We start from the raw sequence: 26960 nt of genomic DNA, 5'->3' as shown, positions 1-26960 counted from the left end.
ATAGAGAACTAGGCCAATAAAGTAGGATGAGTAATTTAGAAACAGATTCACACATATTTGGTCAACTGATTAAAAACAAAATATTATTGCAATAGATGGTTTCAGGTCCAAATAGTGCTCAATCAACTAGCTACCGATGTGGGAAAAAAATGGACATTGATCCCCACCTCATACAAGCCTCAAAAATCAAATGCAGGTGAAATAGAAAAAATAAAACAATAAAACTTCTAGAAGATAATATAAGAGAGAAAATATCTTTATGACCTTGTGGTAGGCAAAGATTTATTAAACAAAGATTTCACAAGTGGAGAGCAAGCAGCAATAATCATAAAAGTTTACTAAATTTAATTTAATTAAAATTAAGAGCTCCTCTTTTTAAAAATTATCATGATGAGAATGAAAGACAATCCACAGAGTGGAGGAAGAAATTTGCTATATATTATATACAATAGATGACTCATCCAGATTATTTAATTAAGTCTGACAAATCAATAAAAGACAGGACATTCTAATTAATACGTAGGAAAAGTCTTGAACCAGAACTTCCCAAAGGAATATATCCAAATGACCAATAAGCATTAAAGAAAGACACTCAAATTTTTAGTCATCAGGGAAATATAAATTAAAACATGATGAGATACTACTACACATCTACCAGAATGGCAAAAATTAAAAATCTGACAATGCCAAGAGTTGGTGAGAATGTACAACAACTGAAACTTCTGTATTCTAATGGTGGGAGTTTAAATTTGCAAGACCTCTTTGGAAAACTGTACACATAATCTATGACTCAGCAATTTCTCTCCTAGGTTTATTCCCAAGATAAATGCTTATGCATGTATACCAGAAGACATGTACCAGAATGTTCAGAGCATCATTGTTTGTAACAGCCCAAAGCAACTCAGATGTCACCAATGGATAAATAAATTTGGGTATATTTCCACAAGGGAGCTATGCAACAATGAAAACTACTGTGATACCATAGATAAATCTCACAAACTATCGAGTAAAAGAAATTAGACACATAAGAGCACATGTATATGCGCTTTGTATGATTCCACTTAAAGTTCAAAACCAGTGAAAACTAAAGTGTGGTGATAGAAGTTAGATGAGCAATTCCCTTCTAAGTGGTAGTTACGGAGATGTGACCCAAAGGAAGTTCCTGGGATTCTGGTAATGTTCTGTGTCATGATCTGTGTGGTAGTTGGACGGGTATGTTTCCTTCTGTAAAAATTCTTTGAGCTGTATACTTATGATTTGTGCATTTTCTTGACTTAAAACTTAAAAAAAGTAATATGTAGGATATACTTCCTGATATCTTGTGTTAGCCATGCCTGCAGGGATAGTCTTGACCTACCAACTTCTGTTAGTAATGGAAAATGTTTCAGTATTTCTATAAATAAACAAATGAGCTTGGCTAATGGATGGTCTGAGAATTTGTGTCATATATTAAGATTCTACGAAATCTACTTTATTAAAATATTTATCAGAGAAATTAGCAGACATATTTAGTGAAATGAACATTTTTTTCAATAATAAAGGGGACAATTATTTTTAGTACATGAATTGCTCACTTATTTCCCGTAGTTCTGAACAGATTACTTCACATTTATTTCTTTTCAAATGCCTACAGGAAAATGCAATAATCATGACTCAACTATAAAATGATGTTTTTTTATCAGCTGTGGTTTAATGGCTGACCATCAATTAGGCTTGGTGTCACAGTACACACCCATCCCCACATCTGAGCTCTGTGTCACGGTGACCCAAATGACCAGATGTCTTCACTCTTGCATAAGCTGAACTCTGGATGAGCACCTGATACTATCATTTTGTTCAGGGAAGGTGGCCATCCAAATAATTAAATAATTGTATAATTGGTCTTTGTGAATACTATTTCCTTTAGGCAGTAAATAGGAAAAAGTGAAGAGGGAGGGGAGCTGAGTTTTGGCTGACTTTAGGAGGGAAGAAAATCCCAGAGCACATTTTTCCTTGGAGTAGAAATAATCTTCCATCCACAAGCTGCTCAATTACCTCCCCCCTTCATTCTAGAACCTCAGTCTAATTGAAACCTGGTGAATTTTGCAACAAGTCTCATCTAATCAGAATGGTCTCTCTGATTTAAGCTGCCTTACCTCCTGCAATTCAGGCTATTGTAGGCATTGCTCCAGTATGCTAAGAGAGACAAGATTCAACGCATGAGAAAAAGCAGGGTCTGAGGAATGCAGTCTTTAATCCTTTCTCACCCCACCGTGAGAAAAGGTTGAGCAGTCAGAGATTAACTCTCCAAGATTATGTTTTGTTGTTCTTTTGGTGTGGGTCAATTTAGCAGCTACTGTTTAGAATGCACTTGATGCTAAGACTTCCTTATACCACAATGTATTAAAGTATATTTATTAAAAAATTCTAAGCTTTTTGTTTTAGTAAATATGTATGTATTTTGCTAGTTGAGTGTTAACACATAATGGAGAATATTGCAGAAGAGTCAGCTAAAAAATTCAGAATAATGAAATACTGTTTACAGTATTGTTCCTACTCTTGTCCATCCTTTGGAAAGATACACCCAGCAGTTGCACAGGAAAATTATTTTCTCAGATATAATGCTGTGATCAAAAGCATCCCCTCACAGGCTACACCTCATTGTCTTTGTCAATGAAATTGACATTGAGCTGTAGAGATAAAAATTTCTGTCTCTGATTCTAAGGCTAAACCTGCTACACATTCTTTTTCACCTAGAAGGCTATTGATAGGACTGCCCTGAGCGTCCTTCTCTTCCCTTAGATGTAATTAGGCACATACAATGGAAGAGGCTTAAATTGAGCTTTGACGCACCAGACAACCTTTAAAATCAGCAGCTCCTCATTTTCCTCCAAGGGCTAATTTCATGGAGTATAAACCGGGCTTATGAGTAAGTTAAATTCACCTGTGAGAAAATGAAGTTGCATTTTTGCATATCTATGTTTTGACTTTAAATTTCCAACCATCTACACTTGGTAGGGAAGAGAGGCCACAGAAAAAAAGATAGGGGGAAATATGGTTAATCTTTTTGAAAATAAAAAAATAATAATGAGCTAATAAAAGCAGTATGGTCATCTGCATTTTACACTCAGAGATTAAGTAACTTGCTGGTGGTCACACAGCTAACAGGTGGTGGAGCTGGGCTGCAAACCCAGGAAGATGGGCAGCAGACTATCTAGCCAGGACCCACTTACTCTACTGCTTGTGTAAAAGAAACAAGAGATGGATAGGAGATAACTGGATCAACGGTGATTTTAAAAATATGAGGACAACTGACATATTTGGAAACAGAGAGAAAGAAGTTAGAAATGATGGAAAATTGGGAAGGGGGATGGATAATTAACGGAATAAGTTTCCCAGGAAACAGGAAGAATTAGAAGCAGGTGAGATGAAAAGCACCTGTTCCCCTGGAACGGGAAGGGGAGAAAAGAAACTCGTGAAGACGAAAGGGTTTGGAGTGATGAGAAATCATCATGCAAGGTTTTTTCTTAGAGGGCTTCTAATTTTACAATAAGGAAGGAGAGTGCAATCCTTTGACAGACGGGAAGGGTAGAGGGTGGGATTGAGGGTGACAGAGAGGTAGAGCAGAGAAATGCATTTGGGGCACAGGGAGAAATGAAGTCCTTGTGGGAGATGTGTTGGAGAACTGTATTTTTGTGGGTATAAATTGTTATTTTAAAAAAATCTGAAATTCAAGTAATTTAACATCTTGAGATTAAGTTAAATGACTGAGTTTTTGTGTGCATGAAGACCAAGCCGATATGCAGTCCACAGGTTTAGACACATTCCAGCTTGTATGAGCTTAATAAGCGGCCATATTAGGGTACCAGAAAGCTTCTACTGGAAGAATAAATTTTATTTTAGTTAGAAGACTTTCGAACATGGAAAGTATGAGAGTATCAAAATTGACACAGGTAATTCTAAATCAGAATCTCCATCTATACACAGTGAAACTAAGGAAGAGGAAGACAGATTAGAAAAGCTTTCTTTAAACAAGAACATCCATGTAAAGATTTCAGTCTCTGATCCCTTCCCCCCAAGTAAAAGTCTTCAAAAAATTATTATATATGTATATACAATTATATAATTACAAGTTTGGATTGACATAACACTGTCTCCTCGACATTCTACTTATAGGTAAAAAATCAGAATTCTTAACTGAAGCTTAAAATATTTTGCACAAAATAGCTGACATCTCAATGCGTGCGTGCTTGTTGCACTCTGTCTTTTAAGCCTGCATTTTTCGAAGCCGCCCCTCACTCCTGCCCACCTCCTGGGAGGTGAAAAAGGACCCCGACCACAGGAGGTGCCGGGCTGCCTCCACTGTGGTCGGCAGCAAGAAGGCAGACGTCCGGCTGACTCCCAAGCCCCGCAGAGCACCTAACAAAACCCGCCCAGGTGTCCCGACTGTAGAGGATGGGTCCCGAAGCCCCCGCCCCCCCGCTTCCGGTGCGGAGACGCCAGACCACCCACCGTGGCCGGCAGCTTCCGGGACCGCAGCTGGTGGCCACGCCCAGCCAGGAGAGCAGCCAGGAGAGCAGTACGGAGCTGCGGCTGAGACTGGCTGGAAGGAGGATGGCGTCTTGGAGGAGAAAACCCTGCAGCTGTTGTTGGCCGCCAGCACGCCCCAGCCATGCACACCCTCGCCCGTCGGGGCCCACCAGGGGCCAGGTGAGAACTGCGGGCCACTATCACTGAGCCCGCTGCAGGGTGGGGAGGCCAGGCCGGATGCCTCCCCCTCAGTGACCACGCTCTTGCTGCCCGCTGAGGTGGGCTCCCCACGCTCCATAGAGGTGGACGAGTCCCTGTTCGTCTCCCTTGAGCAGGTGCTACCACTACCACCTGCCGCCATGAGTGAAGCCGAGCTGAACCTCGCACTCTGCGGCCCTCGAGCACAGCCCAGGGCCTCCCCACGCGACGTGGCCCTGTGCCTGGTGTCATCCTGTGAGTTTGAGCAGCGGGAGGCCGTGCCCATGGCTCTGGCACACGTGTCCCCTGGCAGCGCCAACGACAGCAGCGCTCGGTCCCAGGAGCTGGCGGGCGCTCCAGGAGTCCAGGAGACATCACCCACGTCTGTCAGCAAGTCCCTGCCCACCCTGTCTTAACTCAGACCCCTTGCCTGCCGCTCCCAGCACCTCGGACTCAGATGAGGACACACTCCTGACCCCTCGAGATCGCTCCATCTCTGCCCACGCAGCCTAGTATCTGCATGGTGGACCCTTAGACGCTGCCTCCCGGCTGAGAGAGCGCCTAGGCCATGCCCGGAAGTCACCTACCCACCCAAACCCTGGCACTGACACCCCCAAAGCCACTCCAGTGACCGCTGCCAAAATCAAGGGGCTGGCCAGTGGGGACTGGGCCAGGTGGCCACTCAGCGCCCGGAGTGAGTCCAGTGACAAAGGAAGTCAGACACCCCTGTCCGGAAAGTCCTCAGTCCTCAAGACGACCACTCGAGGTCCATCCGGTAAGTACCTGGGGGCTGGAGTCCTGCAGCAGGCTCCCTGCTCACGTCCTCCTGTTCCCTCCTTGATCTGTGGTCACAGCCACACCCACCACCCCTTCTGGGCCTCAGTTTCTCCTATAAAATGGAAGCTCTGGCCTCACTGCTTCAGCATTTGCCATTCCAAGGTGCTGGAGCAGTAACGTCAATGGAAACATAACGTGAGCACATCCATCATGATGAATTTTCCAGCAGCCGCGTTAAGCAAAAAGAAACAGGTGAAATTTATTTTAATAGTATATTCTATGAAACCCATTTGTGTCAGGTTCCAAAGACCGCCCCCTGGTTCCATGATTGGCTAGGAGTACTCGGTGTGTGGTCATACTCACAGCTAAATTTATTACAGCAAAAGGATACTTAGCAGGATCAGCAAAGGAAAAAGGCTTGGGGAGAAGCCCCTGGGGGGGAACCAGGCACAGGCTTCTGGAGCCTTCTCTCAGTGGAGTCACATACCACATGCTTGATTCTCTGACACCAGGAAATGCCCACTGTCAGGGAAGCTCCTTAGAGACTCAGGGCACAGGGTTTCTATTGGGGCTGGTCGTGCAGGCACCCTCTGCCTCACACATATACTGAAAAAGGATTCTTGGATCCAATTCTTGGACACTAGCTGGGTGTCATACAATTTCCCTCAGTTCTGACACTATCTACCCAGAGATAGAATCACATTCTACAGGTAAAGGGCTCCATCCCCTGAGCACCCTCCACTTCAGGTGCCTATCATAAGTCCAGGTTGATGCCTGTGCTTCTGACTAACTGGCTATAAATCGAGGTTCCTATGACCCCTCTCTTTGGGTTTAATTTGCCAGAGCAGCTGACAGACTGAGGGAAACCCATTTACTCACTAGATTACTGATTTATTATAAAAGGATACTAAAGGATACAAATCAACAACCAGATGAAGAGATACATAGGGCGAGGTCCTGAACAAGAGATCTTATGTCCTCGTGGAACTTGGGGCCCTGAAAAGTGGCATGCAGAAGTGTTCCCCAATGTGGAAGCTCTCTGAAAAAGGGCCAAAAAGTTGTCCTTTGGGGCTTTTATGGAGGCTTCATTACATAGTCATGATTGACTAAATCATTGGCCAGTGGCAACTGATTCAACCTCAAGCTCCTTTCCTTTCCCCAGAAATCAGGGGGCAGGACTCAAAGTTCCAACCCTCTGATCATGAGGTTGGTTCTCCTGGCAACCGGCCCCACACCCTGGGGTGGGATCCAAAGTCACCTTCATTAACATAAAACCCAGTTGTGATGGAAAGGGCTTGTTATGAAAAACAAGACACCCATTGCACCTTTTTGGCCCTGAAGTGTTTCATGGAGTTAGGACAAGAGACCAAATATAACAAGAGATGCTCTCATTGCTCTTACTGATCAGAAAATTCCAAGGGTTTGGGGAGCTGTGAGCCGGGAACTGTGGAAGAAGACCAAATACATCTGAGAATGACCAAATATATATATTTCTTTTTTTTTTAATTGAAGTATAGTTGATTTACAATGTTGTGTTTCTGCTGTACAGCAAAGTGATTCAGTTACACGTATATATACATTCTTTTTCATATTCTTTTCCGTTATGTTTTATCACAGGATATTGGACCTACAGTAGGATCTACTGTATAGCACAGGGAACTATATCCAATATCCTGTGATAAAACATACTGGAAAAGAATATCAAAAAGAATGTATATCCATTCTATATTTAATGGTTTGCATCTACTAACCCCAAACTCCCAATCTGTCCCTCCCCCACCTTCCCTGCCACTTGGCAACCACAAGTCCATTCTCTATATCTGTGAGTCTGTTTCTATTTCCTAGATAGGTTCATTTGTGTCATAGGTTAGATTCCACATATAAGTGATATCATATGGTATTTGTCTTTTTCTGACTGACTTTACTTAGCATGATAATCTCTAGGTCCATCCATGTTGCTGCAAATGGCATTATTGCATTCTTTTCTATGGCTGAGTAGTATATTCCATTGTATATATGTACCACGTCTTCTTTATCCATTCATCTGTCGATGGATGATTAGGTTGTTTCCATGTCTTGGCTATTGTACATAGTGCTGCTATGAACAACGGGTGTATGTATCTTTTTGAATTAGAGTTTTGTCCGGATATATGCCCAGGAGTGGGATTGCTGGATCATATGGTAATTCTATTTTTAGTTTTCTGAGGAACCTCCATACTGTTTTCCACAGTGGGTATACCAAATTACATTCCCACCAACGGTGTAGGAGGGTTCCCTTTTTTCTACACCCTCTCCAGCATTTGTTATCTGTAGACTTTTTAATGATGCCCATTCTGACTGGTGGGAGGTGGTAGCTCATTGTACTTTTGATTTGCATTTCTCTAATAATTAGCGGCGTTGAGCATCTTTTCATGTTATATTATGCTTCATTGCTTAGATGTTTGGAGTATTGGGATGAATATTAGGATGAGGATGGAAAGTAGTAGTGCTAGTACTCCTCCTAGTTTATTAGGGATTGATCGTAGAATTGCATATGCAACTAGAAAGTATCATTCTGGTTTAATGTGTGCTGGGGTGCTTAGTCGGTTTGCTGGGGTGTAGTTGTCAGGGTCTCCTAGTAGATCGGATGTGAACAGGGTTAGTGCGAGTAGGGTTAAGATTAGTAATAAAGCACCTAGAATGTCTTTGATTGTGTAGTAGGAATGGAATGGGATTTTGTCTATATTGGATGGAATTCCTGTGGGATTATTAGATCCCATTTCGTGAAGGAATAGTAGGTGGACGGCTGCTAGTGCTATAATGATAAATGGAAGGATAAAGTGGAAGGCGAAGAAGCGTGTTAGTGTTGCTTTGTCTACGGAAAACCCACCTCAAGTTCATTCTACTAAAGTAGTCCCGATGTAGGGGATTGCTGATAGGAGGTTAGTAATAACGGTTGCACCTCAGAATGATATTTGTCCTCAAGGTAGGACGTAACCTACAAATGCGGTAGCTATAACTGTGAATGGTAGTAGTACACCAATGTTTCATGTTTCTTGGAAGGCGTGGGAGCCATAGTATAGGCCACATCCAATGTGAGCATAAAGGCAGATGAAGAATATAGAGGCTCCGTCTGCATGTAGGTATCGAATGACTCAGCTGTAATTAACGTCTCGGCAGATGTGTGTGACGGATGAGAAGGCAGTTGAGGTGTCTGGTGTGTAGTGTATTGCTAGGAATAGGCCTGTTAAGATTTGTATGATTAGGCAGAGACCGAGTAGGGAGCCAGAATTTCATCATGAAGAGATATTTGATGGGGTGGGGAGATCAGTAAATGTATCATTGAGGATTTTTATTAGTGGGTGTGTTTTTCGAATGTTGGTCATTGGTCATGGTTGAAGTCCATGTGAGAATAATGATGACATACATTGTTTTTATTATAAGCATTACTTTTGTAATTAGTCTTGTGGGGGTTTCTTCAAAGCCTTCACCTATTTATGGGGGCTTAGGGTTGATTGTGGGTGGTGCCGTAGGGTGCGGGATTGTTTTCAGTTTTGGTGGTTCATTTTTAGGATTAATAGTATTTTTGATTTATTTGGGAGGAATGTTAGTTGTATTTGGTTATACTACAACTATAGCCGCTGAGCAATATCCTGAGGTTTGGGTTTCTAATAAAGTTGTGTCAGGGGGATTTCTTTTAGGTTTAATGACTGAGTTTTTAGTGGTATTGTACGTTTTAGAGAGTGAGAAGGTGAATATTGTATTTAAATTTAATGGGTTGGGGATTGGGTTATTTATGATACAGGGGATTCTGGGTTTTTTAGTGAGGAGGCTATAGGAATTGCTGCTTTATGTAGCTATGGTACTTGATTGGTTATTGTTACAGGTTGATCATTGTTTATTGGTGTTGTAGTTATTATGGAGATTACTCGGGGTAATTAAATAAGATTATGCTAAGGGTAATAGTGATGAGAAAAGACAGGAAGTAGAGTTTGATAAGGGCTTTTTGGTTTGAGGTTAGTGTGGAAGCCTTTAGTTGAATGGAGGCTGTAGTTGTTGGTAAGATGGTTTCTATTCAGGTTAGGTCTAGTAAGGAAGTTGCTAGTTTTTGGCTTATTATTAGGTTTAGGTGAGGGGGTAGGCGATGTCTAATTGTGGGGAAATATCCTAATAAAGTGGAAAATTTAGTGGAGTTTGATGGATATAGGTATTTTAAGTTTTGTGTGTAGATGTTAATTTCGAATGCGAGAATAAAGCCTGAGGTTGTTATTGTGAGAGCTGTTAGTTTTAGGTGTAAGGGTATAGTTATTAAGGGGGTGGTTATTGTTGGAGAGGATAAATCCGGCAAAGATACTTCCAATTAATAGGCGTTTGATAGGATTAATTAATATAGGGTTGTTTTCATTAATGTTTATGAGGGGAGGGAAGCGAGGTTGTCCTAGTGGAGTAAAGAAGATAATGCAAGTGCTGTAAATAGCTGTGAGGGAATTAGCGATTAAGGTTAGTAGTAGGGCTCAGGCGTTGGTATAAGACGAAGTGGCGGCTTTGATGATAGGGTCCTTGGAGTAGAACCCTGTGAGGAATGGTATTCCTGTAAGTGCGAAACAGCCAATGATAAGGGCGGTTGTGGTGAAGGGAAGAATTTTATATAGCCCTCCTATTTTTCGAATGTCTTGTTTAGGTTATGCATGATGGAGCCGGAGCATAAGAATAATATGGCTTTGAAGAAGGCGTGTGTGCAAATGCGTAGGCATGCTAGGTGAGGTTGGTTAAGACCGATTGTTACTATTATTAGGCCAGGTTGGCTGGAGGTGGAGAAAGCAATAATTTTTTTGATGTCATTTTGGGTGAGGGCATAAATGGCTGTGAACAAAGTAGTGAGGGCACCTAGAGAAAGAGTTACTGTTTGAATGAGTTTATTATTTTCTATTAAAGGGTAGAAACGGATAAGTAGGAAAATCCCTGCTACGACTATTGTGCTTGAATGGAGTAAGGCCGAGACAGGGTGGGACCTTCTATTGCTGAAGGGAGTCAGGGGTGTAGTCCAAATTGGGCTGATTTTCCAGCTGCGGCTAGTACAAGTCCTACGAGGGGAAGATTTGAGGAGTTTTGGTTGAGTATGAAAATTGTTGTAAGTCTCATGCGTTTATGTTAAATAAGAATCATGCTATTGACATGAGGAATCCAATGTCTCCGATGCGATTATATAAGATTGCTTGGAGGGCAGCTGTATTAGCGTCTGTCCGTCCGAATCATCAGCCAATTAGCAAGGATATAATACCTACTCCTTCTCACCCAGTGAATAGTTGGAAAAGATTATTAGCTGTGACGAGGATGAGTATAGTGATGAGGAAGATAAGTAGGTATTTGAGGAATTGGTTGATGTGGGGGTCAGAGCGTATATATCATATTGAGAATTCCATGATAGATCATGTAATAAATAGTGCTACAGGTATAAATATGAGTGAGAAGTAGTCTATTTTGAAGCTAAGTGATAGTTTAAGGGTTTGGATGGTAATTCAGTGTCAGTTTGAAATGAGTGCTTCTTGGTTTGTGTGAATAAATATTATTGGGATCAGGCTAGTGATGAAGGCGGAAAGGGTAATATTTTTTACATAGTGTTGGTACTTGTCTCTTTTGTAGAGGTTTGTGTTAGATATTACAATGGGGGCAGTTAATATCAGTAATGTGAGTAAAGCAGAGGAAGTAAATAGGTTTATTACTTTTATTTGGAGTTGCACCAATTTTTTGGTTCCTAAGACCAATGGATAACTGTTATCCTTTAAAAGTTTGAAAAAGCCACACTGTTAGATGTGGGGGGCATGAATTAGCAGTTCTTGCAGTACTTTTTCGGTAAGTAAGAAGTTCTGATCTTTTATTACTAGCTTCACAAACTAGTGTTCTTTTTAAACTATACTTACAATAAAGGGGGCCCAAGATGATTTTGGGACTTAATGATAAGAGTAGTAAGGGCTATGTGTAGGGCTGTTAAGGCGTGTTCTCGTGTGAAAGAGGGGGTGAGGTGGTTAATGTGATGAGTATGTTTGCCGCGTTGTGTTGTGATTAACATGTATAGGGAGTAAAGGGCTGTGATTACAATATTTGTTCCTATTAGGATAATAGTGAGGTTTGATCATGAGAAAGCTGATATAACTACAAGTAGTTCTCCGATCAGGTGGATGGTGGGGGGTAGAGCGAGGTTTGTTAGGCTTGCTAGTACTCATCAGGTTGTTATTAGTGGGAGAAGGATTTGTAGGCCTCGTGCTAGGATTATGGTTCGGCTGTGGATTCGTTCATAGTTCGAGTTTGCTAGACAGAAGAGTATAGAGGATGTAAGGCCGTGGGCGACTATTAGAGCGGTAGCTCCTATGTAGCTTCAAGGGGTTTGGATGAGGATAGCTGCGATAACGAGTGCTACGTGGCTGACTGAGGAGTATGCGATGAGTGATTTTAGGTCTGTTTGACGTAAACAGATGGAGCTGGTTATAATTATTCCTCATAAGGATAGCATGAGGAAGGGGTAAGCTATATGTTCTGTTAGAGGGTTAAGAATTGATGTAATTCGTAGCATGCCGTACCCTCCGAGTTTTAGTAATACAGCTGCAGGGACTATTGAACCTGCGATGGGGGCTTCTACGTGTGCTTTGGGTAATCAAAGGTGTAGACCGTAAAGGGGTATTTTTACTAGAAAAGCTATTCTGCAGGCTAGTCATATGAGGATATTAGATCAGGAAGTGGGTAGTGGTTGGGCTCAGTGTTGTAATAGTAGAAAGTTTAGAGATCCTGATGTGTTTTGTAAGTATGTTAGTGCTACTAGCAAGGGGAACGATCCTATGAGCATGTAGAATAGGAAGTAGAGTCCTGCATTGAGTCGTTCTGTTTGGTTACCTCATCAGGTGATAATGATGAGAGTGGGGATTAGTGTAGCTTCCAATATGATGTAGAATAGGATTAGTTCTGTGGCGGTGAATGTTATAATTAGAAGAGTTTGTAATATAATTAGTATCGTAATGTAAAGTTTTTTTTGGACAAGTGATTCTTTGAGAAGGTGGGATTGGCTTGCTATTAGTATTAAGGGAAGGAGTCATATTGTCAGGATTAAGAGTGGTATAGAAAGGGGGGGTCAGAGAAGAATATCAGAGAGTAATTGAGACTGTTATCGTTGAATTGATTAAGTAGGAGTAGGCTTGTAAAGCTGATTAGTAAACTGTGGGTTGTGGTATTAATTCAGATAGAGCTGTTTTTTGATAATCAAATTAGGGATATCAGTATGATGGTAGGAATAATGAATTTTAGCATTGGAGGAGGTTAAGGTTTTGTACCTAGTCAGTGCCGTATGTGTTGGAGATTATGACTTAATAGGGCTAGTCCGATAGCTGCTTCACAGCTGCAAATACTAGGAGGTAATTGGTATCATGCTGGCTAGAGTGAAGTGTGAGTTTAGGATTGTGAGGGCTGCTAGAATGAATAGTGATAGTATTATGCCTTCTAAGCAGAGTAACGCGGATATTAGGTGGGATCGGTATATTAATAACCCTGTGAGGGATATGGTGAAGGCTATTAGGATATTTATATGGATTAGAGACACTTGGTATTTGTGAGTTTGGATCCCAGTCTAGTGGGTCGAAATCGCTTGTTTTATTTTAAACTAAGTACCATATTTATCACATTCTAAGCCCTTTTGGGTTCATTCGTAGGCTAGGCTAGCTCCTAGTAGGGAGATTAAGAATAGGGTCATAGTGAGTATTATTTTTAGGTTATTTGTTTGGGTTGCTCAGGGTAGAGGGAGTAGGAGGGCGATTTCTAGGTCAAAGAGGAGGAAAGTAATTGCTACTAGGAAGAATTTTATGGAGAAGGGTAGGCGAGCGGACCCTATTGGGTCGAAACCACATTCGTAGGGACTTGTTTTTTCCGCGTATACATTTAGCTGAGGGAGTCAAAAAGCGATAAATACGAGTAGTAAGGCTAGAGTTGTATTTGTTAATAGTGTTAGTAGGAGATTTCTAGTTCTTTTTCGGGGTGCACCGAAACTAACTGATTGGAAGTCAGTTGTACTTGTTAATACTAAAAGGACTATGAACCTCATCAATAGATAGATACATAGAGAAATAGCCATACAACGTCTACGAAATGTCAGTATCAAGCAGCAGCTTCGAAGCCAAAGTGGTGGCTTGATGTAAAGTGGAATTTTATTTGGCGTATAAAGCAAACAATGAGGAAGGTGGATCCGATGATAACATGTAGTCCATGGAAGCCTGTGGCCACAAAGAAAGTGGATCCGTAGATGCCGTCTGAGATTGTGAATGGGGCTTCATAGTATTCTGATGCTTGGAGTAGGGTAAAATAAAGGCCGAGCATGATTGTGATGAAAAGAGCTTGAAGTATGTGTTTGCGGTTTCCTTCTATGAGACTGTGATGGGCTCAGGTGATAGGTACGCCAGAGGCTAATAATACAGAGGTATTGAGAAGTGGGACTTCTAGGGGATTTAGGGGGTGGATGCCTGTTGGCGGTCAGCATCCACCTAGTTCAGGAGTGGGGGCAAGGCTTGAGTGGTAAAAGGCTCAGAAGAAGCCTGTAAAAAATACGACTTCTGATAGGATAAATAAGATTATTCCATATCGAAGTCCTTTTTGGACGGTTGGTGTGTGGTGGCCTTGGAAAGTGCTTTCTCGGATAATATCTCGTCATCATTGGTATATTGTTAGAATGTTTGTTAGTAAACTTAAAGTTAGTAGGATTATTGAGTTGAAGTGGAATCATATGATTAGGCCTGATGTTATAAGAAGTGCTGAGAGAGCTCCTGTAAGGGTCAAGGACTGGGATTTACTATGTGATATGGGTGGGTTTGGTGGGTCATTATGTGTTGTCATGCAAGTATAAGCTTACTAGTAGAATGAATACGTAGGTTTGAATTAAGGCGACAGCGAATTCGAGGATGGTTAATGGAGTGAGGATGGTGAATGTGATGAAGGCTGTGAATAGGCTGGTACTTATTAGTATGTACCATGAATATGTACCATATTCTGTATGCCTTCTTTGGAGAAATGTCTATTTAGATCTTCTTCCCATTTTTCAATTGGGTTGTTTGTTTTTTTGTTGTTGAGTTACATGAGCTGTTTGTATCAAATATGTATATTTCTTATAAATCACAAAAAGGCTAAATTTTGAAAAAACAGCTGAAATAATGTTTTGTTTTAAAGTTTCTACTATTTATTGTGTTATCTTTATCTTACATTAGTATTTAACTTGCTAACTTGATAATACTTTTGCATTAATTTAATAATCTAATAGTTAATTCAGAGTTAGAATATGTGCTTAATATTTACACACACACTAAGTTAAATTTTAGACAGTTTTTTATTTAAAATCTATTACATTTTTAAGTTTCGTTGGTTTAAAAATATTGTGAATTCTAAATACTTTTAAAATAAAATTCTGGTATTGGTATATTATTTCAAAATTATAATGAAGAAATATTGAAATGCTAGTTGATCATTTTGCTGCAATAATGTAATCAGAGCAATTGGGAAGACTAGCATTAAAATGACTGGTCTTGAGTTTCCATCTCTACTTGGCTTTAATTAAAGCCAAAAGCATCTAATAAACTGAGGGCAGAGGGAGGGGCTTTAAAGCTGGAATCTAGTTAAAACATGCTATCATCCTCTAGTTGGTGAATCGGCCAAGGGCCATTTGGAGGAATGAGGAACACTTTGGTAATTTGAAGTGAAAAGTGGTTCGCTACAAAGAATTACATGAGGCTGCATCTCTGTGAAAGACTCCTAGAATAAAATAGCTAAACTAAACTGCCAGTGAAACAGCTGTCCTGACCGTGGAGTCAGGAAGTTGGAGGGTCAGGAGGGACCACTAGAACTGGTGAATTCAAGAACAGTCTGCTGTAGTTGCAATCAGGATCAGGAAGCTCCAACTGCCTCTTGACCACAACAAAGTTGGTAACCAGATGCTGGAACATGGATTCCAGTTGCCACCGGTACTACCACACTGCCTTTCAACACCCACAAAGAAAATGACTGGACTCTGCTTTGCCATTGCAGACAAGTCTAAGTCTCCAGTATCTTTGCCTGCTGGAAACACAGCCCCTGTCTCACTTCTGCTTCCAAATCTTACATGAATGCATCTAAGCGGCAGAAGCAAAATCACAACTAGAACTCAGCTGTGGGTGTGGGAAATCTTAATTTTAGTTTTCCACTGTCTATAGTCCAAGAAGACACAACCAACAAGAAATAAAGTTGAGCAAAACAGTCCATCATGCCCACTACAACTGTATGATAAAACTATACCATAATGGGTGTGTGTTAAATATTGGTCATCATGACATAGTAAGAAATTACAAAAAGAGACCTATGTCCACTTGTGTGATGGATCTAAAGTAATCAAACTCATGGAAGCAGAAAGAAGAATGGTGGTTGCCAGGGCCTGGGGGGAGGGGGAAACAGGAAGTTGTTCAATGGGATAGTTTCAGTCACGCAAGGTGAAAAAGTTCTAGAGATCTGCTGTACCACAATGTGCATAGTTAAGAGCGTAATGTACACTTAAAAATTGTTTGGAGAGTAAATTTTTGTTGTGTGTTTTTTAGCTTAATAAAAAAAAATAACAAAAATTTTTAAAAGGAAACAGAAACCTATGTAGTTCAGGGACTTTGTAGTTGTCTCCAAATTCTGGGCATCATGATCTTTATTTATAGTGAATCATACTTGAAATGGTGCATGTCAGCTGTCCTTACCTTAAACTCAAATGTCAGAGGTTTTGGATTTAGCTTGTAGTCATTGTTTTGTAATGTTAAGGATAAAATCACCTAGAAGCAATATCTACCTACAGAAGGCAATATTTGATTATCTCATAGTTAAAAACAATAAATAATTGCTCTAGAATTAAATTAGAAGCCTTTCCCTGGAAGCTCTGGTTGGAAAAACCAAAAATCTCTGTAAATTTCGTATCAAGAATTGTTTTAGTGCTTTGTGGGTTTGTTGTTTGTAGGGTTATTTATTAATTGATTTTTGGAGGAAGAACTGAGATAAGAAGTTTTGGTCATTGTATTGTTGATATTTAATAAATATCAAGGAATTGAATTAAGCTAATGTTCATAAAGCTTGCATATATTTCTTAGGATTATTTATTTTCAATTTGTGAATAATTTCTTACTTGTAATTTCCAGATCATATTTTTCTAAATTCTCATTTCCAGTTCCCAATTCCCAAATATGGTGGTGGCATCTTTGGAAGAGTCAAATAGAAACAATGTGACCCATTGCCTATATTCAGAATCGGTATTTTCCCAGTCATCAAAGAATATGGAATTCCATTGCATTGTCTCATTCAGTCCAAGTTTCTGCTTTTTCCAGGGATATGTTTAATAGCTTTTAAAGAGGAAGTTTATCTTCCTACCCCTCTCTGGGATAGAAGTTCTTAGCATATTACAAGGAGAAACAATTCTGTGACTGTTCCCTGACCTCACCCCCTCAAAGGCTGAGTTTCTAAACAAAAGACATGTTAGTATGGAGACACAGATTTTGCACATGTTACTTACCACAGTAACATTGACTGCAAAGATCAAGATTAGGATGATCTCTTTAAACCCACTGGATTCCCTCACCCTCATGTCTGTTTTATTCCTCTTTATAGATAATTAGACAATTCCAGAGCTGAATCAGACAAAACAGACTCTGTCTGGATCACAGGCTACCACCCCTTGGAAGGAAAATGAAAAATTCAGTTCATTGTATGGTATCCAGATATCTGGATGTTTGAAATGGGAAAGACAACACATCTGGATGATGTGCTCTGTGCCAGGACCGTGGGTGGCAGGAGAAGTAGGGAGAAAGAGAAGAACCAGGACTATTGAGATCTGAGGGGAAACCAGGGAAGGAGGAACAGGGGAGAGGGTGCAGGCCAGACCACACACAGGAAGTTCCCAGGATGTGGAGGTTAAGGGCATATGACAGGGCTGAAGTCAGAGCAAGACCATTGTGTTCAGGCTATTGTTAGATTTTGGCTTTGTTGACATGAAGGCTAGATACCTCTAATGTTATCAAGAATTTGCCAAGGGTTTTCAAACTTATAAACAAATGAATACTCAAGAAATGAATTTCATCAGCTCTGTCTTAAGATTCTTCACAGTTTCCATAGCTCAAAGAGCAGTTTTTTGCTCAGAGTCACCTTTGTGACATTAAGAAGGTCCAAAGGCATCTAGATACTACAAAGAGTGATAGTCATACTAGTAGAGGTCTAATCTTTATATTAAAAATCTCCTTGGAGGAGTGGCAAATTTAGTCACTAACAGTTTAGTTTCACATTAGAATAATGATAACCTCATAGAATTGGTTAGGAAGTATTTTCTTTGCTTCTGTTTTCTGGAAGAGATTGTGGAGAATTAATGCTATTTCTTCCTTAAAATTTTGGTAGAATTTGTCAGTGAAACCATCTGGGTCTGATGTTTTCTTTTTCTGGAATTTTATTAATTATTGATTCAATTCCTTTAACAGATATAGGCCTAATCAGATAGTCTATTTCTCCCTGTGTGAATTTGGTAATTTGTGTCTTTCGAGGAATTGGTCCATTTCACTTGTTATCAAATTTGTGTCATAGAGTTGTTCACAGTATTCCTTTACTATCTTTTAAAAAAAAACTTCATTGTGGAATAATTGACAAATATAATCATATTTATTTAAAGTGTGTATTATCCATGAATGTCCGTGAAATTAGTAGTGATGACCCCACTCTAATTTCTGATATTGGCATTTGCATTCTGTGTTCTCTTTTTCTTGGCTAGCCTGCCTACAGGTTTATCATTTTTATTGATTTTTTTCCAAAACACAGCTTTTGGTTTTACTGATTTTCTCTGTTGCTTTCCTGTTTTGAATTTTATTGATTTCTGTTCTTATTTTTATGATTTCTTTTCTTCTGCTTCTTTAAGATTAAATTTTCTTCTTTTTCTAGTTTCTGAAGGTGAAAACTTAGATTATTCATTTTAAATCTTTCATCTTTCCTAATGTATGTATCCAGTATTATCAGTTTGCATCTAAACAGTGTTTCCATTGCATCCTACAAATTTTGATAGGTTGTATTTTAATTTTCATTTGCTTAAAATATTTTTTAAACTTTTATTTATTTATTTTGCGGTATGTGGGCCTCTCACTGTTGTGGCCTCTCCCGTTGTGGAGCACAGGCTCTAGACACGCAGGCTCAACGGCCATGGCTCACGGGCCCAGCCGCTCCGCGGCATGTGGGATCTTCCCGGACCGGGGCGTGAACCCGTGTCCGCTGCATCGGCAGGCGGACTCTCAACCACTGCGCCATCAGTGAAGCCCCTTTTTTTTTTTTTTTCGGTACAGGGGCCTCTCGCTGTTGTGACCTCTCGTGTTGCGGAGCACAGGCTCCGGATGCGCGGGCTCAGCGGCCATGGCTCACCGGCCCAGCCGCTCCGCAGCATGTGGGATCCTCCCGGACCAGGGCACGAACCTGTGTTCCCTGAATTGGCAAGCAGACTCTCAACCACTCCCTGCACCACCAGGGAAGCCCTTTTTAATTTTTTTAAAAAATTTTTGTCTGGGTTGGGTCTTCATTGCCGTGCACAGGCTTTCTCTTTCTCTTTCACTTTCACACCCATCTGTCTCTAGACTCAGAAGAAGTCCCAGAGTGTTCCAAGGGATTCACATTAAAAGAATGATAACATTTTGCCAGCTTATACTGGAAAAAACAAGAACTAGAGAATATGTATAGAAATGGCTTTTCAGTGGGTACCCCAAGAAGGACTGAATATAATGGACCCTCTTGTTCAGTAGTATTGATGAGATCCCAAAAGGCCAAGGCAGAGGCCATATAGCAGTGTTTAGTTTTAGGTATATTTTAAGTTGGGGCTACAGTGACAGTCAGTTTCAGCTTGCAAAGTTTCTTAGCAATAGCTAATTTTTTACAAAGTCTTTGAGTGTAAAATATATTGGTAGCTTATCTTATAGTTAGTGAAACCCTAAGACTAGGGAGAAAAGACTGGTTCGAATCTGCACAAAAGATAGTCATACTCTCTCATCCAGTTTCCAGACATGAGGCAGTTCAAAGACCCAGACCCACCTAAATGAAGGGAAAGTTAGGTATCTTTGAAGAAGCCCCCTGGGACACTGTAATAAGTAAATACTGTAATCCTCTTCAAATTCTTTCCCAGAGGGATCTGAATCTATCTACCAGGATGGCTATATACTTGAGGAAAGGGGAATACCCAGACTTTTAGAACATCGTAAATCAATATTTCCGAATTGCTATTCCCTGATGATGTCAAATATCATTTTAATCCAACTAAAAGTGTATGGAGTTTTGGTTTTACTATATGTCACAGTGGGTTTAATAGGTCCGTGGACCCATGTTGTTGTGATTTCACAGCTCTCAAATACAAGTTGAAATGACATTTTTGGCAATAAATAGAATCCCCACCATGGACTCATGAACTGTGGATTGAGGGCCATTATTGTAGGCAGGACCAAGTGGAAGCCCTTGAAACTTCTCATCCCTACCAAAATACAAACTGAAAGCAACATCTCATTCATGGGAGGAATCACAGAGATTAATGTCCCTATCAAACATTTAAAAAATTCAGAAGTATTCATCCTTGTCACCAACCTAATTAATATTGTCTTTTGTGAAAAATGCAGGTGGATCTTGGAGAATGTAGGGTTTTGTTTAGTAATTAGGTTATAAATAATTCTAATTATAAATATAAGTTGTGGAGCAAAACAATATAACTTTTTGCACGTGGTATATAGTTATTGATCTGGCAGTTTTTTTCTTTTCTATACAATTTACAAAGAACATTTTGCTTCTATCTGGCAAGAACAAAAGTACATCTTCACTTAGGACTTTGTTAATTGTTATGTTCTCTTGATCATAATCTAGTCTACAGAGACCTTGATTATCTCAACATTCTCTGGAACATAAGATCCACTGCATAGATCATAACAAGCTGATCGATCCTGGTGATCAGGAAGCAGTGACTTAAGAAAGTGGTTCACAAAGTGTGATCCTTGGACCAGCAGTATCAACACCACCTGGGGATGTTATAAAAATTCTTCAGCCTCAGACCCACCCCAAACATACTGAATCAGTAGGTGGATCAGTCTGTGTTTTAACAAGCCCTAAGGGTAGTTCTGATGAGTGCTAAAGTTTGAGAATCACAGCCTTTGAAAATCACATGTGTGTGAGAAGGTAGAGGATAAGCCACATAAAAACTCAAAGGGTCTGGCATCTTGGTGGAGTTGAGGAGTCTAATCTTCTGGGGCATCTTTTACATAATAAAAAAGACAAGTTGCTGCATCTTACACTATTCACCACTATGAAAGAGGTGCAATGCTTTGTGTTCATCTTTGCATTGTTGAGGTAAATAATACCACATTGCAGTGTGCTGTTTTGAGTATTTACTGAGTAACTTTGCAAGGCTACCAAAATAGTGGCGCTCAAGGCTCTTGCAGTTGGGTTTTATGACAGAAGATTCAATGGCTGTCCAAATGTCTATCACAGATTGGGATGCTCTATGGAGGTTCTGACGTGCTCCAGTAGGGACTTCTAGGGCATATCCTGAGGGTTTATGGGGAAAGCTATGACGCCTTATACAAACAACCACCATCTCTAAAAACAGTTCCCAATTTTCTTGTGGGCCCGGGTAAAAACCAATGCTTGATCCTTGAGTATCTGAACTGCCCACTATACACTGGGTATTATCTGGTTCACCAGGCTCTAAACAGGGGTATATAAGGCAGCACTCTTCTGTCATTAATTAGAAGCAGGGTATATGAGATTAGCCTTGATAAGATCCTAAAAATACAAGTAAATTGCATGACCAGTGACTCAGACTTGTATAACTCCTACTTCTGCTTTATTGCTATCTTCCCTCAATCCACACCTAACATTTCACGGGTAGTTTGGAGCAAAGCCATGGCCTCTTCTGCAAGCAAGTGCTGTCCCTTTGGGAAACAGCTCCTGACTTGCTTCCTCTGGTCAATTGGTAGAAGAAGAAAAACTGAGACCTGATTTACAGATGGTTCTGCATGATGTCTTGGTAGAAGATTGGTAAGGCAAAAGGAAGGAGGAAGCCATTTCCCCTGCCCCTGCTTTTGGAGGCATTTTGGACAGGAGGAGCAATGGGAGAGCTAGGTCCTCAGTGGTGATCTAAGTACCTGGATTCTCATTAAGTGGTGGCAGAGCAGTTCTAACAGCAGAAGTAGCAGTGCTTTTTGCAGCAGCAGTGAGATTGTGTGTGGGCTCCTTAATGGAGTGTGGACTCCTGGGTTCCTGTTCAGTTATAACAGTGGCAGAAGGTGGCAGCAGTGGTGATAACAGCTTTCCTATCGCAGCACAGTCGACCTCTCTGCCTTTTACATTTACAACCCTTTTTAAGTCATTGTAACCAACTCCCTGCATTAAAGCCCTCTCTGTTTGAAATCTCTAGAATGGTTTCTGTTTTCCTGATGGACATTGAAAGATATACCCACAAATGTTCTTTCATCTCATTCTTATTGCAATATGGAGAAAGACATTATTATGCTCATTTTACAATGAGGAAACAGACACTTAAGAGATATTAAGCAACTTGCCCATTATTCTCTCACTAGAGCCTAGAGAATAATGATGAAGCAGTAGTCTGAAGCTGGTTCTTTTATGATTTTGTATTGAGTTTGAAGCCATAATGTAGCATGTTCTTTGTGGTCTGTAATACCTGGAGAATAGGAGCTGCTGGTGGTGTTACAATAGTTTTTCTGTCATAGCATGCCAGGTACAGTGCACTCCTTAAGGCTTTGTTAACCCTCCTTTAAAAAATACCTTAAAAAGTAGCCTTACAAAGAAAAAACTAGGTTTTATTATTTAGTAATGCCCATAAGTAAACGTGAAGAATTATGCCTTTGAGTTTGCCATATGTTATAGACTTCTAGACTTGCGTGTATAGTGAAGAGCAGCCTCCTTCCATCTCATACTTTATTTTCTTTGTGTGTGTGATTCCAAGACTCTGAGGAATGGAGAGAATTAGAGCTGATCTTCAACTCCTATTTAATATAGGAGTAAATATAAGAAAATATATAAGGAATAGTGGGTTAGACAGTAAAGTAGATTCTCTGTTTTTCCTTTCTCCCACTTCCATTAACAGCACCAAGTAAGATTATGGTTGGTTTGCTTACACAGTTGGTGCTAAATATATGCTGAATAACTTACTGACTGTGAATTAGAAGTCCAGCTCTGTAAAATTTCCAGTATTTCTGGTTTGTTTGGGTTTTTTTTGGACCTACTAAGAAGTTGGGTTCTGCACAAATCATACTGTTCCACCTACCCTAGGGGCTGCCTGCCACTGATGATAACATTGACGTTTATGTTATTCCCTCTTTGAGAAGGATCAAGCTCTACTATCATGTAAAAATACATTCATATAAAAAGTCCTGGAAATTGGTAGTTAACATAGATTACTAGTATTTCTCTATTGAGACCAGGAAGAGCAGACTTTCCTTGAGTTCACGAGGAGTTTGTGACAAAGCCTGGCACAGATTCGATCCTCTGAACCCATGCTCTGAAGTATCTCCTCTATAAAGGAGGATAGTATAAGCAGGACGTGTATCTTTAGACTATAATTCCTCCAGTGTTACCAGAATGTCTGGGTAGTGGTACTATGGGTACCTTTATTCCTTGGAAATTTCCAATAAATATTCATTAGTTATAAAACTGTTTTCAAAATAAACAACAATATAAAAACACAAAAGCTTTCATACCAAAAGATATTCTCAAACTGACAAAGCTTAGGACATGTCTCATCTGTCCAGTGGCTCCTGGTTGTCCCCTGAGAGATAGTCGTATTCCAGGAACTGAACAAGCTTATTGACTTGAAATAAAAATGATGTTCTTTCCCAGAATTATAGAAAAATGAATCAATACAGAGTATTGTTTATTTGGTATCTGATTTTCTTAAATCTTTGAGACCTGCTACTACTTGTCTGCTGCTAGCAGAGGGCAAAAGGAATGACTAACACAAAAATATTAAAGTAAAAGCTTGAAAATGTGATTTCTCCAAACATTTTATTGTGTAAGTCTGCTCAGGCTGTCATAATAAAATACCACAAACTGGGTGGCTTAAACAACAGAAATTCATTTTCTCTCAATTACGGAGGCTGAAAAATCTAAAATCAAGGTTCCAGCAGCGTTCAGTTTATGATAAGAGCTGTCTTCCTGTCTTGAGGATGGCTGCTTTGTCCTCACATGGCCATTCCTTTGAACTCTCTGATGCCTCTTCTTCAGAGGACACTAACCCTATCGGATCAGGACTCCACAGTTATGACCCCATGTAACCTTAATTACTTCCTCAGAGGCCTTACCTCCAAATGCAGCCACACTGGGGGTTACACCTTCAACATATGAATTTTGAAGGCACACAAACATCCAATCCATAACATATGTCTACTATTAGTCCTACACACAGAATGCAAATATATTTTCTGAGAGTAAAATTTTTCTTACTTCAAGTGACATCCTTTGTGACATCACTATTTTATGATGTTCTAAGACAAATACCATCATTTTCAGGGTTTGGGTCTCCTCAACATATTTAAAAGACATCAGAAGGGTAAATTTCAAATTCCTTGGTGGTTATAACCAATTATGTTGTTGCCTCTTTGAAGATGCTCAGAGCACTAATAAAATGCATTTGTTCTAATATTTATTTCATGGGTTCCATAGAAATTCATACACGGTCTGTATCTTTCCCATTTTTCCTATGAAAGCAGCAAAGGGTTGACTTTGGAGTCTAATTTATTTACTCCAAATAAATTTTACTTATAATATAAATTTACTCTAAAAAATTTATCCAAGGTAAAATTGGATAAATTACTTATCATCTCTGTGCCTTATTGACACAGTGGGGCTAATAATAGTCTTACACCAGAAAGTAGTTATGAGAGTTAAATGAGATACTCCATGTTCAACCCTTCATAAAAGACCAAGCCCTCTTTATCACTAATATAAGGGGCACAGATATAAGATACAGTTGAAGCCATTTGCATGAATTAAAATATTCTTTTTTAATAAGAAAGTTTAAAAATGGTGTAAGGCTTAGTGAAATCACATTGCCAAATTCATATTCTGATGCTCTAGTGTGCATTTCACTCCAGTTAGCTGCTTTCCCTCTATCCACGGGATTTCAAATTTAAGAAGAGAAGTATCTGTTCCTAATTTACCTAGCTTTGACCTTTTACCTAGACCTTTCTCTGTACTGGCCAAGGAATAAAAAGATCAAAGTACTGTTGTCAATTTATTTGACTCTAAATCCACAGTGTCCCTCAGGCCTACTCTATCCTTCCCTCTTCACAGGGTTTCCTATTTAGGCAAAGTCACAACATTCATCACCCTCACCAATGATTTCCAGGACAAGTCAGAACTTTCTCACTAGATGATCTGAATTCCACGGCCAGGATGTTGCTGCTTTTTAGGTGATGGCTAAATCAGCTGCTGGCTTGCTCCTCTGTAATAACTGCAGTGTTTTCAGTTTTAACATTTTATCCTTGACAAATTGATTGTTTTCTCTGCTACTAAAAGTGAAAAATCATAAGCTACTAAAATAAAGAGTGCCCAATCAAAATGCCATTCTGTCAAGGACCTTAAATTTTAGGTTTGCTTTGCTAATGAGATGAAAGGCAAGGTATAATTAGCACTGATAGATGCTTTTATAGTCCCATCCCACCTAACCCCCAGATAAACGTCAACATATTCCACATTTTAATAATGAGCAATGCCTGTATGTAAAATGTGCAACTACATTTAGGAAATCAGTGGTTTAACCTAGAGCACTCCTTTTTAGCTCTTGGGTCTTACTTCTGGGAAGAGCCATGAAGGCAGACTAACTTTTGAAGCTGTTTTGAAAATGATCTTGTTTCTGCCTCACTCAGATCTCTCCAGGAAATATTTTGTTCTAGAACATCATGCTTAAGCCCAGGGTGGGTACTCCAGAAAAAAAATTGATTTTCAAATGAAAATTCTCAATTTCCCAGGAAAAATAATGACTAAAGGGAAATAAATAAAGTGACACTTTTACAAAGGGGAAATATTCTTTCGAACTCTGTGATTTAGCATTGCTGTGATTTAGCATTAGCCTACCCCCATTCTCATCCCATTTCCCTAATATTGAATGTATTAAGGAGGAATTCAGACCTGATTACTGTCAGATCAGTAAATTCAGCCCCATGTGGAAGTTTCTGTGAATTCAGTTTCACCTCTCATCTGTGTACTGCTATTACAGGGTTGCTTAATGTCCAGAATATCTTTTTAGTTGAATAAATAACTTCTGAGTGTATATTAATAACCACTAAGCACAGTGTTAAGTGTGGCATAGTTTCATCCATTAAGGAGCTCATGCCAGAGGAAGGCAAGTGGTTACATAAAGAAGCAATCACAAGACAGTGAGGTTCATGTAATCATAGGGATCTGGACATGGTAGAAGGATAGTAAAATGGAGGAATTGGTTTGAGGGTCAGCAAAGGCTTAAATGGAAGTCAGGAAAGGCTTACTAGCAGAGGTAAGAATCCCTGAACAGGGTTTTTTAAGGTCAAACAGGAGTTTCCCTGGTAGAAATAGTGAACGTGTTATAGGAAGGGAGGATAAAAGGAAGCAATAAATTTTAGGGAGAGGAAACAGTAGACATCCAAATGTTTAAAAAACATAAGCTAGTGTCCCACCCAAAATTTAGGCTAATTTGTTTCTCTAGAAAAGCTATAAAATGGACTTCAGCTTATACTCAGAATCTTAATGACAAAAGAAAAACTCCTATAGGTTGTAGAATTTTTGTGAGTGAGAGGACCATAGCGAGCTCTTAGACAGCCTGTGTTCATTGGTCTGAGGAGCCCTGGGTTCCAAGAAGGGGCCCCGTAGAACACTGATAGTGTCGAGGCAAGGTCTGGGGGCAAGTTGACCAAAAGAGCCAGGCTTTGCCTCCCCGCCATCCATTACTTCAACCAGAGTCTCATCAGCTCTTGTGTTGGGCTTCCAGTTTTATGAATGAAGAAATTGGGGCCCAGAGAGGTTAAGTGACTCACTCAAGATCACCTACCTAATTTACCACACAGATGAACCAGAAAACCAGATTCCTCACTTCTAGTTCAGTTCCTCCCTTAAATTGTACTATACTGTCTCCTCCATATTCAAGTCATTGATGAATTAAAACTTGTAGAACAGTAGTTTTAAAATGGAAAAAATACATAACTAGAGCACAGTATTTATCAGCCATAAATACATTTTCATCAGACACATTCCCCTGGGAGCATTGGTAGGGTGGGCAGCTCTTCCTCCACCCAGTAGGTCAGAGAAATGCCCATAATTCATAAACATTGGGAGGGGCCAAAGATGTTATACCAGGTATCATTGCTGTTATTACCAAATAGTGTCATTCTGATAGGGACAACTGTTGCTCCCTTTTCTTTGGCATTCTTCCTATACCTCAAAATCTGGCTGTGTTTTGGGACACCAGA

At 40.0% G+C, this 26960-nt stretch overlaps 1 pseudogene; it reads left to right on the top strand.

Moving 5' to 3' along the window:
• The first annotated feature begins 3899 nt into the window (after positions 1 to 3899).
• LOC101323056 (microtubule-associated protein 1S-like) lies at positions 3900 to 5661 on the top strand (annotated as a pseudogene).
• Positions 5662 to 26960: the final 21299 nt, after the last annotated feature.

The sequence above is a fragment of the Tursiops truncatus genome, chromosome 1 (assembly GCF_011762595.2).
Source record: "Tursiops truncatus isolate mTurTru1 chromosome 1, mTurTru1.mat.Y, whole genome shotgun sequence".
Classification (NCBI taxonomy): Eukaryota; Metazoa; Chordata; class Mammalia; order Artiodactyla; family Delphinidae; genus Tursiops; species Tursiops truncatus.
The sequence above is the reverse complement of the archived record's forward strand: the minus strand, read 5'-3'. Positions and strand labels throughout refer to the sequence as shown.